The 12463-nt window shown below is 42.6% G+C and overlaps 1 protein-coding gene across 2 annotated transcripts in view; it reads left to right on the forward strand.

Annotated features, from left to right (window-relative positions):
* The first annotated feature begins 6510 nt into the window (after positions 1–6510).
* LOC124712048 (glutamate synthase [NADH]) overlaps positions 6511–12463 on the forward strand; it is a 386910-nt gene continuing 380957 nt past the window's right edge. For both annotated transcript variants that reach the window (XM_047242338.1, XM_047242339.1), the window contains exon 1: positions 6511–6929. The gene's annotated coding sequence lies outside the window, so the exon portion shown is untranslated. The remainder of the gene's footprint in view (positions 6930–12463) is intronic.

A 12463-nucleotide genomic window follows, 5' to 3' on the forward strand; every position in this document is an offset into this window, starting at 1 on the left:
CCCGCGGCTGGATATCGTAAATCACAATAGCCCGACATCCTCCAATACGTAAATATGAAGGGATATGTATGTTAAGGACGATCCGCGCCTGTCGGACCCCGTTTACCATGGGATAAGTGCTGAAACTCGCCCAGCGTGCAGGCGTATGACTGAGTACCGTTCCATATGGTCCCAGCGATTCAATAACCATCGATTCTGGTACCTCAAACGGCAGTTCAAGGATCCGAATGACTCTCACTCCCAAGCCTGAAGGAGCTACTATTACATCGACGATATGGTCATCAGAGTGGCGAAATTTAAGTTCTCTTTGAGCAGCGGCAATAGTTCTTTCACATGCAGCTTCATCGGTCATCTTGACGTACATTGTGCTGCTTACAATCGATAGGTGTATCCCAACAAGGTCTGTAGCAGGTAAACGAACTTCTTCCCACAAAAAACGCTCTATTTCAAAAGCCATGGCTCTGGCGTAGCCGTTGTTGTTGTTGTTGTTGTTGTTGTTGTTGTGGTGGTGGTGGTGGTGGTGGTGGTGGTGGTGGTCTTCAGTCCTGAGACTGGTTTGATGCAGCTCTCCATGCTACTCTATCCTGTGCAAGCTTCTTCTTCTCACAGTACTTACTGCAACCTACATCCTTCTGAATCTGCTTAGTGTATTCATCTCTTGATATCCCTCTACGAATTTTACCCTCCACACTGCCCTCCAGTGCTAAATTTGTGATCCCCTGATGCCTCAGAACATGTCCTACCAACCGATCCCTTCTTCTGGTCAAGTTGTGCCACAAACTTCTCTTCTCCCCAATCCTATTCAATATTTCCTCATTAGTTATGTGATCTACCCATCTAATCTTCAGCATTCTTCGGTAGCACCACATTTCGAAAGCTTCTACTCTCTTCTTGTCCAAACTATTTATCGTCCATGTTTCATTTCCATACATGGCTACACTCCATACAAATACTTTCAGAAACGACTTCCTGACACACAAATCTATAATCGATGTTAACAAATTTCTCTTCTCCAGAAACGCTTTCCTTGCCATTGCCAGTCTACATTTTATATCCTCTCTACTTCGACCATCATCAGTTATTTTGCTCCCCAAATAGCAAAACTCCTTTACTACTTTGTCTCGTTTCCTAATCTAATTCCCTCAGCATCACCAGACTTAATTCGACTACATTCCATTACACTCGTTTTGCTTTTGTTGGTGTTCATCTTATATCCTCCTTTCAAGACACTGTGCATTCCGTTCAACTGCTCTTCCAAGTCCTTTGCTGTCTCTGATAGAATTACAATGTCATCGGCGAATCTCAAAGTCTTTATTTCTTCTCCATGGATTTTAGTGCCTACTCCGAACTTTTCTTTTGTTTCCTTTGCTGCTTGCTCAATATACAGATTGAATAACATTGGGGAGAGGCTACAACCCTGTCTCACTCCCTTCCCAACCACAGCTTCCCTTTCGTGCCTCTTGATTCTTATAACAGCCATCTGGTTTCTGCACAAATTGTAAATAGCCTTTCGCTCCCTGTATTTTACCCCTGCCACCTTTAGAATTTGAAAGAGAGTATGCCAGTCAACATTATAAAAAGCTTTCTGTAAGTCTACAAATGCTAGAAACGTAGGTTTGCCTTTCCTTAATCTTTCTTCTAAGATAAGTCGTAAGATCAGTATTGCCTCACGTGTTCCAACATTTCTACGGAATCCAAACTGCATAGCCGTTGTCAAACGTAAATTGGAGCGTAGTATTTCTAAAGTTGTGTGCCATGGCGATCTATTCGGACAACAACACGCGCAATTATCAGCCATGTAAACACCTCTTCTTCCACGCGCGCCCCCCGGCATGGACAACAGGTCCAAGCCGCGCCACTGCCTTAGTGCAGTCTGAGCTATACTGTTACATGGAATCCATACAGAAGGTAGTTAAACCCTCTGACCGAACACGCTGAGCTACCGTGCCGGCTACCACTAGTCCATCACACCACTCCCGGAGTTCGTCGCGCTTTCTGTTGCCTTCAGGTACTGGTGCTCTCTCGAGTAAGTCGGCTGTTCGCTAGGTGGCAGTGGCATCGTTTTCATATCTCAACGTTTTTAATCATAATTCGGTCAGTTTGTACGAAATATTTTTAAATCAGGCAAAAACCTTCTGCGCGCGCGCGCGCTTCTGTGTGTGTGTGTGTGTGTGTGTGTGTGTGTGTGTGTAAGAGAGAGAGAGAGAGAGAGAGAGAGAGAGAGAGAGAGAGAGAGAATGTGTCTTTCATTGCTACTGTCTTTCATTGCTGCTTTACTCTTTTTGGTTCCGACATTTGAGTCAAGCTAGTGATCACCCAGCTGCATCTATTCAATTCACATTTTTTATTTTATTTACTTCCCATTTAAGTAAGTTCTAACGAAGTCTAAGGTTTTTATACACATTTTTAACTTTTACATACGAAAAGTATGTAAGCGTATCATTATACATATTTTAGCTATACTTGTCGTATAGACTTGAACATTGGAGGCACCTTAAATACAATAATAATAATAATAATAATATTGTTAATATTGTTGTTGTGGTTTTCTTCAGTCCCAAGACCAGTCTAATGCAGGTCTCGACGCTAGTCTACCCTGTGCTAGCCTTACCATTCCCGTACAACGACTGTAACCTTGCATCCATTTGAAGCTACTTACTATATTCATCCTCACCGGTTCTATTTAGTACTTTCCCGTTAGTTATGTGATCTACAAATCTAATCTTCACATTCACCTTTAGCACCACCTTGTTTCAAAGGCTTATGGTCTCTTCTTATCTGAACTGCTTGTCGTTCCCATTTCGCTTCCGTACAAAGATACACTCCAGACAACAGCCTTCAGTAAAAACTTCGTAACACTTAAAGTTTTATTCGATGTAAACATATTTCACCAATGGCCTCGCCATGGTGGTAACACCGTTTCCCGTCAGATCGCTGACATTAAACGCTGTCTGCCTTGACTAGCACTTGGATGAGTGACCATCTGGGTCTGCAGAGAGCTGTTGGCAAGCCGGGTGCACTCAGCCCTCCTGAATCCCATTGAGGTGCTACTTGACTAAGTAGCGTCTTCGGTCACGGAAACATAACGGTCGGGAGAGCAGTGTGCATGACTCTTCATATCCGCATCCTGTTATATCTATCGGTTAAGGATGATATGGCGGTGGGTCGGTTCCGTTGGGCTTTCCGAGGGCTGTTCGGACGAAGTTTGGTTTAGTTAAGAAATTTCTCTTCCTCCCAAACATTTTCTTGCCATTGCTAATTTACATTTTTTATCCTCTGTACTTCGGCAATCATCAGACACTTTATTTGCCCAAATAGAAAAATTCATCTACTACTTTCAGTGTCTCATTACCTAACTTAATTTCCTCAGCATCGCCTGACTTAATTCGACTACATTCCACTACTTCACCTTATATCCTCCTTTAAAAACACTGTCCATTTTGTTCCACTGCTTTTGCAAGTCGTTTTCTCACAAAATTACAATGTCATCGTCAATCCGCAAGGTTTTTACTTCTTCTCCCTGAACTTTAATTCCTTCTCCAGATACCTCTTTCATTTCCATTACTGGCTACTCAGTGAACAGATTGAATAACATTGGGGATAGGCTAAAACCCTGTCCCACTGACTTCCTTTTCATATCTTCCAACTACTGTTAACTACGGTTTTGTTTCTTTACAAGTTGAAAATTATGTATTTTATCCCTGCTACCTCCAAATTTTCAGAGCTCAGTCAACATTCACAAAAGCTTTCTTTAAATCAACATGTCCTTTAAATGCTTCAACCTATCATCTAAGATAAGTTACATGGTCAGTAATGCCTCGCTAGTCCCTCATTTCTCCGGTACCAAATATGATCTTCCACGCGGTCGGCTTCTACCAGTTTCCCCATTCTTATATAAATAACCTAGACTTATTTTGCAACCTAGACTTATTAAACTGACGGGTTCGGTAGTATTCACATGTGTCAACACTGCCTCCTGTGGAACTGGAATTATTGCGTTGCTCTTAAAGACAGAAGTATTTCGCCTGTCGCGTGTATCTTCCATACCAGGTGGAATAGATTAATCATGGCTGTCTCACCTAAGGATCTCGACGGTTCTGAGGATATATCGTCTACTTCAGGGGCCTTATTTTCACTTAGTTCTTTAAGTGTTCTGTCATATTGTACTCTCAGTATCATGTCTCCCATCTCATCTTCTCCTACTTCATTTCCTCCTTCTATAATATTATCCTCAAGTTTGTTTCCCTTATGTAGACTGGCTAAGTATTCTTTTCACTTTGCAGCCTTTCCTTTTTTGCCTAGTGGTGGCTTGCCATCTGAGCTCTTGATATTCACGTAGTTCCTTCTCTTAGTCATTCTTGCTTAGCGGTTTTACATTTTCTGTTTAGTGCCATTGTTAAAATGTCGTTATTCCCTTCCGCTTGGTTTATTTGCTGTATTTTTATATTTTCTCCTTTCTCCAATTAAATAAAATGTGTCTGCATTAGCTAAAGAGTCCTACTACGTCTCTTTGATCCTCTGCTGCTTTCACTATTTCATTCATCAAACCAACCCCTTCGTCTTCTGTGGTATTCCTTCCTCCGAGTCTCTCAACAACCTCTGGTTCTTTCAGTGTATCCAGTGCCACCCCTAGTTTCCTACCTTTTCGCGATCTCTTCAGTTTTAACCTGCATTTGAAAACCGCTAATATTTGATCAGAGTGCACATCTGCCCCTGAAAAATACGGTTCTGAGATATGTCTTTGTTTATATAAAAATATCTGAAGCGTTCCAGTGTTCCAGGTGTCTTCCACGTATGCAGCCATGTTACATGGTACTTCAACCAAGTGTTACCACTAGTTAGATTATGTTCTGTGCAAAATTATAACAGATGGAGAACTCCTTCTTTTCCTCGTCCATGTTCTCCTGCAATTTTTCCTTCTCTTTCTTTTCTTGTTGATGAATTCGAGTCCTCCATCAGAATTAAATGTTCGTTTCCTTTGACTCTCAGAATACTTTTCTTTATCTCATCTCATATTCTTTCAGACTCTTGCATTCCTTCCAGAAAAATAACAAGCTGCTTCTCTTGTTTTCAGCCATTAGCAGTAACAGCATAGCAAGGCTTTGTTGGCCAATGTTAAAACATTAGATTAGTCAATTATCCAGATCGTTTCACCTGTAACTTTTGAAAAGGCTGCTGCACTTTTTCAGGGACCACAGCGTCTGGCCTCTCCGAAGATATCCCTACGTTGTGGCAGCACTTATGATACAGCTATCTGCAACGTGTAGAAACGTAAGCCACCTCACCGCACCTGAATATATTGGGCGGATTATCATCCACCTCGGATGCATGTCACGCGCGTCATTTTTTGTTTTTAGACGAAGTGCAGTGCGGAGCCTAACAAATGATTGTTTTACAGTCTGCACTCACGCGACAATATGAAACTTCACATAGCGTCACGTATTTGCGGTGAATTGTTGGTATAAATGATAATCAGCAGTTGTGAAAATAGGGGATCATTTCATTTGAGCATATCTGGATGGTTGAAAAATATGGGGGGGGGGGGGGTGCTTTCCTTCTAGACTAGTTCTGTGTACCACTGCCTTTGACGATACTTCCTTCACTTCCTTGCTTTGACGATAGTGTTCAACCATATAATTGTCAACTCATGATCTACTGCACATACTACGAAGGAAAGACTATCCCCAACTGCTGCACCCAGCATTCAAAATATCTCCCCGGAGTGAATAAATCGTAAGCAATTACGGAGCAATATTAGCCATTCGGTACGATACTTGTGGTTGCTTCACCTGCTTCCCAGCCGCCCAGATAGCTTTCGAGAAAAACGTCTTGTCACTTCGAGTAACATGAACACGTGAGAAAATCTAAGGCGTGATCTGCAAATGTTTTCCTGACTGGAAACAGCTGGAGGCGAGGATAAGAGAAGATCGATTATACCTTTAAAGATACATTAACTAGCAATCGATTGCGGGTCATGCTTGTGATGCACTGTGTGACTCGGGTGTCGACCTTACGCAAAATTGTAGCGAAGAAGGGAAATAGAGATGACTGAAAAGGGAGAAACTGCTGTAAAATAATTTTATTATTCAAAACTGCCGGAGGCATCAGTATATTTCAACGTGCCTCTAACAGTGTATTAAAATCATATTTTAAAATTATTTCAATTACTTTCATCGTTTCGCCTGTTTCTTTGCAGTTGTACCCTAATACACATAATTCCAGGAGGCTTTCATCACTATGTTCCATTGTCTTAATCGATGAGTATCGACGTGCGCATGAAGTCAGTGGAAACTAAAAGAAGCATGACGTCGCGGCTTATAACTTAATTGTTTGGATCAGCGTAAAAGAACTGCGCCGCAACTTCCTTTGCCCGAGGAGCGCCTGTACGAGCTGCCGGAGTAATGGAGGGGAGCGAGTGCCGATTGGTTGGTCAATCACGTGCTCGGCGCATGCGCAGAAGGGCGCTGTAAAACAGGCCTCCGGCCCGCGCGTCAATATTACAGTGCCTGCTCGAAAGCGCGGAGGTCGACTAGTGAGCTGGTGCCCGCGTTTCAGCAGTCGCGCACTTCCGTTCCTAATCAAAATATAAAAGTACTCTCTTCTTTAGAAATTCCACCTTGCCTGTACACCCAACACCCCAGAGACTGCAAGTGCGACTGGGCAGGTAAAGCGGGAGGCTCGAAGAGACTAGCAGTCCTCCGCTGAGAGCAGGCCTGTTCGCCCTCCCCCTTCCAAGTTAACCTGCAAGGGGACCGCAGACCCGTGTTCTCTATAAGCACCGTGCACAGAGGAAGACCGAACTGACCAGGGTTCTTTTTATTCGAGACAGCACAGACCAGTTACCGACTCCGGGCAGTCTCCAGGAATCTTGAGCGCTCTTAACAGAAGAACTAATCAGAGGCCCAGTACTGCAGAAGAGGATAAGCAAGGTAAGACAACGGCCACGTCTTAACTTGGGGTCTCACGACAAGGGAAGAACGACAGATGGGGGGGGGGGAGAAATTGCAGTGCTCATGCGATAGTATTAGTTCGAAAAAAAAGCAGTGAAACAAATTTCCGTTTCCAGCTGTCACGGGATTATGAATCTTAACGAGCTTTGAAGCGAACCAAAACGCTGGTTGCAACTCGTTCATGTAAGACCTGTAAAGGTTTTTCGGGAGAGCATAAGTTTGCCGGCCGGTACACATACATACGCGTATTTTTAAAAAAATTTCTTATCATTGCTCGTCTGCCGACTTTACTGGCTAGTGTATCGTAAAATAGACCTTAAAGGGTGGGCAAAAAGAGCTTTGTGAAGAAATGAGGAAAGGGGCTTTGAAATGGATATGGTGCTTCCAGCGGCTCATCCCTCGTTAATTAAGCAATACATTGTTTCAGTGGGGGGAAGAAATGAAGTGGTGCGGCTACTAGGCTTTTCATTTTTAGAGCAGGGTTTGGGGAAGTTTCCCGTTTCTGTGGTGAGTGATAATTCACATTCTGTGCAGACATAATAGTTTTTGAATTTCCATTTACCGTAATCATATTGGGTTGCAAGTATGCTGCTACTGAGTGAAATTTAATTGCTGAAGACATCTAGAAATTTTGTGTACTTATTTAAGTGATTCGAAGCGTGCTCGTTGTTTTGTTTTATTTTACTCCGTTCATTCATAATACTTACAAATGGACGGCGCGTCCTAAATAAATTAATTCACCCACTGAAACGTCGCATTCTAACAAATGTTACGTGCCAGACTGTAGCCATCGAAGCAGACATTCATTTTCAGAACGCGTCTGCAAACGATTACGAAAATAGCTAGTAGCACCTTTTTTTTCTCTCAATAACTCGTAAACGGTGATAATTAAACATGGAAAGAGATGCTAGTTTCTACAAAATACGTAATTTTACTTAATTGATGTTTGCTTGGTATGTTCCTGTGTGTCGTGTTTTAGACGATCCCTGTGTGTGCAGGAGGTTTATGTTGGAATACATTGAATTGTTAATAAAACTTTTTTTATGATATAAAAAGTTTGATTTTCGAAGTGGTTGTGGTTTTCCTCCACTTGTTCTAATAGTTTGGCGAGGTCGTTTTCGAGAATGTCAATTAGTTTTGAGAGTACCGGTAGCAAAGTTCTTACATCGGCCATGCGTCCGGCGGTATACTATCGCACACTTCCTGCCATGCCACACTACGCTTCGTTATGTGGCCGAGGCCTTCCACTTTTTTTTGCCCGCTAGGAGCACTGTCTCGTCGTCGGTCAAGGGCGTTCAAGGTTAAAGTTTCCACGAGAGAAACACGTGCGAGCGTGCAATCTTCCATTTCCAGAGATAGGCTGCAGTCCCATGACACTGAAGTGTTTCAGCTTCCAGGCGTAAGGTCTTTGCACTGATGGTAGCACAGCTAAAGCTCACACGCACACGTTTCCTCGACGGCAAAAGCTTGTGGCGCTGTGACACAGGGTTCAGATTATTTGCTGACAGAATAGTCCTAATTAAGCAGGTTGTGCCTAACAGAAAACGTCTGTTCGTGGGTTCCGTATAGTAATTTGTAATGGCATTTGCACTCAAGGTGTTCCCTCGCGATTTGAGTTTTTCGGTGGTAAACTGCATATGCACACACACATACAAAATGAAAAATTAAGAGAATAGCTGGCAGGAATAAGAGAAAAAAAAAATTGGATCGTAGTAAGACTCAAAATATTTTAAATTCCGGAGCAGATGATGAAACGCATCTGCGCAATCATTTCAAAACGTCTGCATTTCGCTGGTGCGAAAGATAGGATTTTGTAGCATTTGTGAGGTTTTTAAAAATATTTTTACGTAAGTTTTGATTCAGTTGTGTTATCTATTTGTGGTATTGTTATTGACAAACAGTGGATGTTTGTGTGTATCAAATGTATTTGTACTAAAAGAAATGAAAGTCTCATTTTCCTTGGCCTTATGAAACATTTTCGATTGTCACAAATCACAGAAACGAAGACGCCCTTCATGGTTTGTAAAAAAAGTAAAATTGTTTTTACTATACTCACAGAAGTTTTCGAATACGCAGCAGCTCAGCTTGTCTTACGAAACTTAGTGTGGTCTAGCACCATCTGTAAAGAATGAAATCGTGAATTCGCTTTCTCGCTCTTAATTTTATCCCCCCCCCCCTAAGGAATTTTGGTAGTGCCGGAGTCGGTGGCCAGTGAGACAGTAGGTTGTTTATAAAGATAAGTTTTTTTTTAAATTTTGCTCCACATTTTCTAATTTTATTTGAAGTATTTTGCACTTACATAAAATTAAGATCAGCTTTGGCTCTAGCGTGAAAAGCTGCTACAATGTTATAAAGAAAACATTACTTGATTCGCTTGTATCGAAAGTGTGCCTATTTTCCATGTACTATTAGATTCACGGTTAAGACATATTTTTGTATTAAGGATGCATTATGCAAAATCCTTGTTTTCAGATTCTACGAAATCACTTTTTAAGTTTATTCTCCATAGTCCAATCATTATATGTTTCCATGTGAAACCTATCCGATCTCGTTATCGACTTGTGTTTTCTTCCTGTATTTTCTTCTTGTATTTTCTTCTAAAAGAAAGCACTCCGTCTATCTTACGTAATCACTCCTCAGCTATACTCCTCAGTTTCATCACCAACGTTATCACTGCAATTTTTGTTTTCGCCTTCAGAATGCTAAACATTGCAATAACTCAGCAGAACAACGGTCAAACCTTGTTCTTCAGAGTAATGCTTGAATCTAAATAAGGAATTGAAAGTACTATAGAACTTGATTTCCTCGTACGTAAAACGTGGGGGGTAGTAACGCTGTAAATCTTTTCGTATCTGGTATTTTTAACCTGCTCCATCTAGCATCTAATACCACTTTTTTTTTTTGCATATTTCATGTCCATGCCGAAGGAGATGGTAAGACGTAGCACACGCGTTGTAGAGAAGGTTGGTTCAGATCTATGCCCTGCCATCCGAAGATTGACCCATATCGCTTGAGACAAATACCAGTATGGCTCGTTTGAAAACAAGGCCGATAACAACATTCGTGTACTATCCGAGCATTGTCGACAGGACGTTAAATTCTTACCCTCCTTTATGCGCAGACAGGACTTGGCATTCGTCAGATTCCATCAGACATCCCTCACGACTTGTAGAGTACCATACTTTAAAAAAACAAGACTAATATCTTTCTCCATATTTTAATTTTTCTTGGAGTAATTTAACATGAGCAGGAAAATTCTGTCGGAGCACAAAAAGGCTAATATGCACAATTTTTAAATGACTTGACTGAAAAGTGGGGCACCAGCTGCCTCATTCTACGGTCCTCGAAACGTTTAAAAATTTTCCCAAAAATTTTGATATGCAGCATATTCAGGCTCTTTTTAACATCGATCTCACATATCGCACCCGCATATCACTGTCAAATATGTTTCACTGCCTCTATGTCCGTCTCTTTCTCTCACACTGCCATTGTCACCTTCGCTCTTTCTATACAACCACCGTCTACTGTTTTCCAGTATTTCTTTCCCATCTCTCTTCCATTGCCACTGACTCCTCGCTCAGCATATAGAAGCGCGAATACGTTTGCATGCCAAAATTTTTGGGAAGATTTTTAAGGTTGCTGCGGAAGGTAGAATGAAACAGCTGGTACCCCACTTTTCAGTCAGTCTTTTAAATAAACGGAGGACATTCGCTTTCTTTCTGCCCCGACAGGTGCATGTATCCGGCGGCTCCCTTCTTTTCCCTGCTACAGCAGGGTGTGTCAATCATATGAACAGAACTTAACTTTTTGGGCAGGTAAAATTTTGGTAGTTTACCAATGTAAAATTGGAACAACGCAATACTAATTTCACTCCTCAGACAGGATTTTACGTGGCACAAAATTTTTGCATGTGCTTCAGTTCTGCAACATGGGGTCTCCAGATCCCTTCCGATAAAGATACACTTGACAGCATACTTCTCCGTGCTATGTCACTTTATAAACTACGCTTTCGCCTCACCTGATGTTACGTACGCGTTTTACAAGCGTGTTCGTATAGGACACCGTAACGCTCTGCATATCGTTTGCACGAATAAAAAGTGAATGCATTCACGTGTTTTTAAGATAAAAAAATTATATTACTCCAGAAGACGACAGCGCACATAGCAGAAAAAGCTCATTGTGGAGTAATTACATAGGTGAAGGTATTCAAAGAGCGACATAACGTCGATATGTCTGCGCAAACTGTGGTGACAATTGGTGCAGTGGCTGACGAGAGCGACCGTAATTGGGAAGTGCTCAACTTGATTTGAGCAGGCAGTTCAAATGGCTCTGAGCACTATGGGACTTAACATCTGTGGTCATCAGTCCCCTAGAACTTAGAACTACTTAAACCTAACTAACCTAAGCATATCACACACATCCATGCCCGAGGCAAGATTCGAACCTGCGACCGTAGCGGTCACGCGGTTCCAGAGTGAAGCGCCTAGAACCGCACGGCCACACCGGCCAGCCGAGCAAGCAGTACAGTGAGAAAATGGTGTTCGGTACCAAACTGTGTCATTGAGGTACATATAGCACTTTCAATAATGGCTAATTATGTGGAGCTTGAAAGAAAGGCCAGTTCGTCTCCCGGAGTGCTTAGACCTACTGACGTGATAAAGAGCTTCATTGCGAGACAGAGAATTAAACTGGTTGACTTCTTACGAAAAGGAAGCCTATCGCTTAATGAGCCAGAGTAATGGTGGAGAAATTGATACTGCTGTCATCGACAGTACCGTACTGTGAAGTATCTCAGGCACGTGTAACATTTTTGACTTTGCCTTTTTTAATGAATAGTAAATGATCACACGAGAGGGCTTTCTATGAACTACGGTAGATTCTGACTGATAATTCAAAGGTAGGACGACGACAGGGGTGGGGGGGGGGGGGGGCTACCGTGCTAACATTGATAGATACTGGCCTTGAAACCAAGGAAAAATTTTCTTCCTGCGACAGTGAAAGCTGATTTTCACTTTGTCAGTGTGCACGATCCCGTCAAAATGGTTCGATAATTTGAATACGTGAAATGATTGAAAGGCAGTCACATCATATCTGAGACTTCCGGAAAAGCTATGTCGAACGTGTATAGGTATTTGCACGGGTTTCGCCTGACCACCTAGCGATAGTTCTGGACACCATTGACGCAGTCACGTTTCTTCATTTTTACCGGAAGTAGTTCCTCGTGTTGGATAGGTAGCTCGTGACCTAGTAGCGGTGGGTGTTAGTGTGTGGGCTGGAACAGAGAGTGCGTGGGAGCGGCCCGGTGATCCCGTTGGCAAGGTGGCGGCGCACCACGTGCCCCAGTAAAAATAAACAGCGGCTGCTGCTTCGGCGGCGGCTAGCGCAGTCTGGACAGGCGAGGCTGAGAAACCGCCGGCCGAGGTCGTCGGCCTGCTGACTGAGGGACCCAGATCACGGCTTGCGCAACGTTAACCTGTCCCAGAGCACGCAACCGTTTCACTTTCCTTTTGCGT

The sequence above is a fragment of the Schistocerca piceifrons genome, chromosome 8, assembly GCF_021461385.2.
Source record: "Schistocerca piceifrons isolate TAMUIC-IGC-003096 chromosome 8, iqSchPice1.1, whole genome shotgun sequence".
Classification (NCBI taxonomy): domain Eukaryota; kingdom Metazoa; phylum Arthropoda; class Insecta; order Orthoptera; family Acrididae; genus Schistocerca; species Schistocerca piceifrons.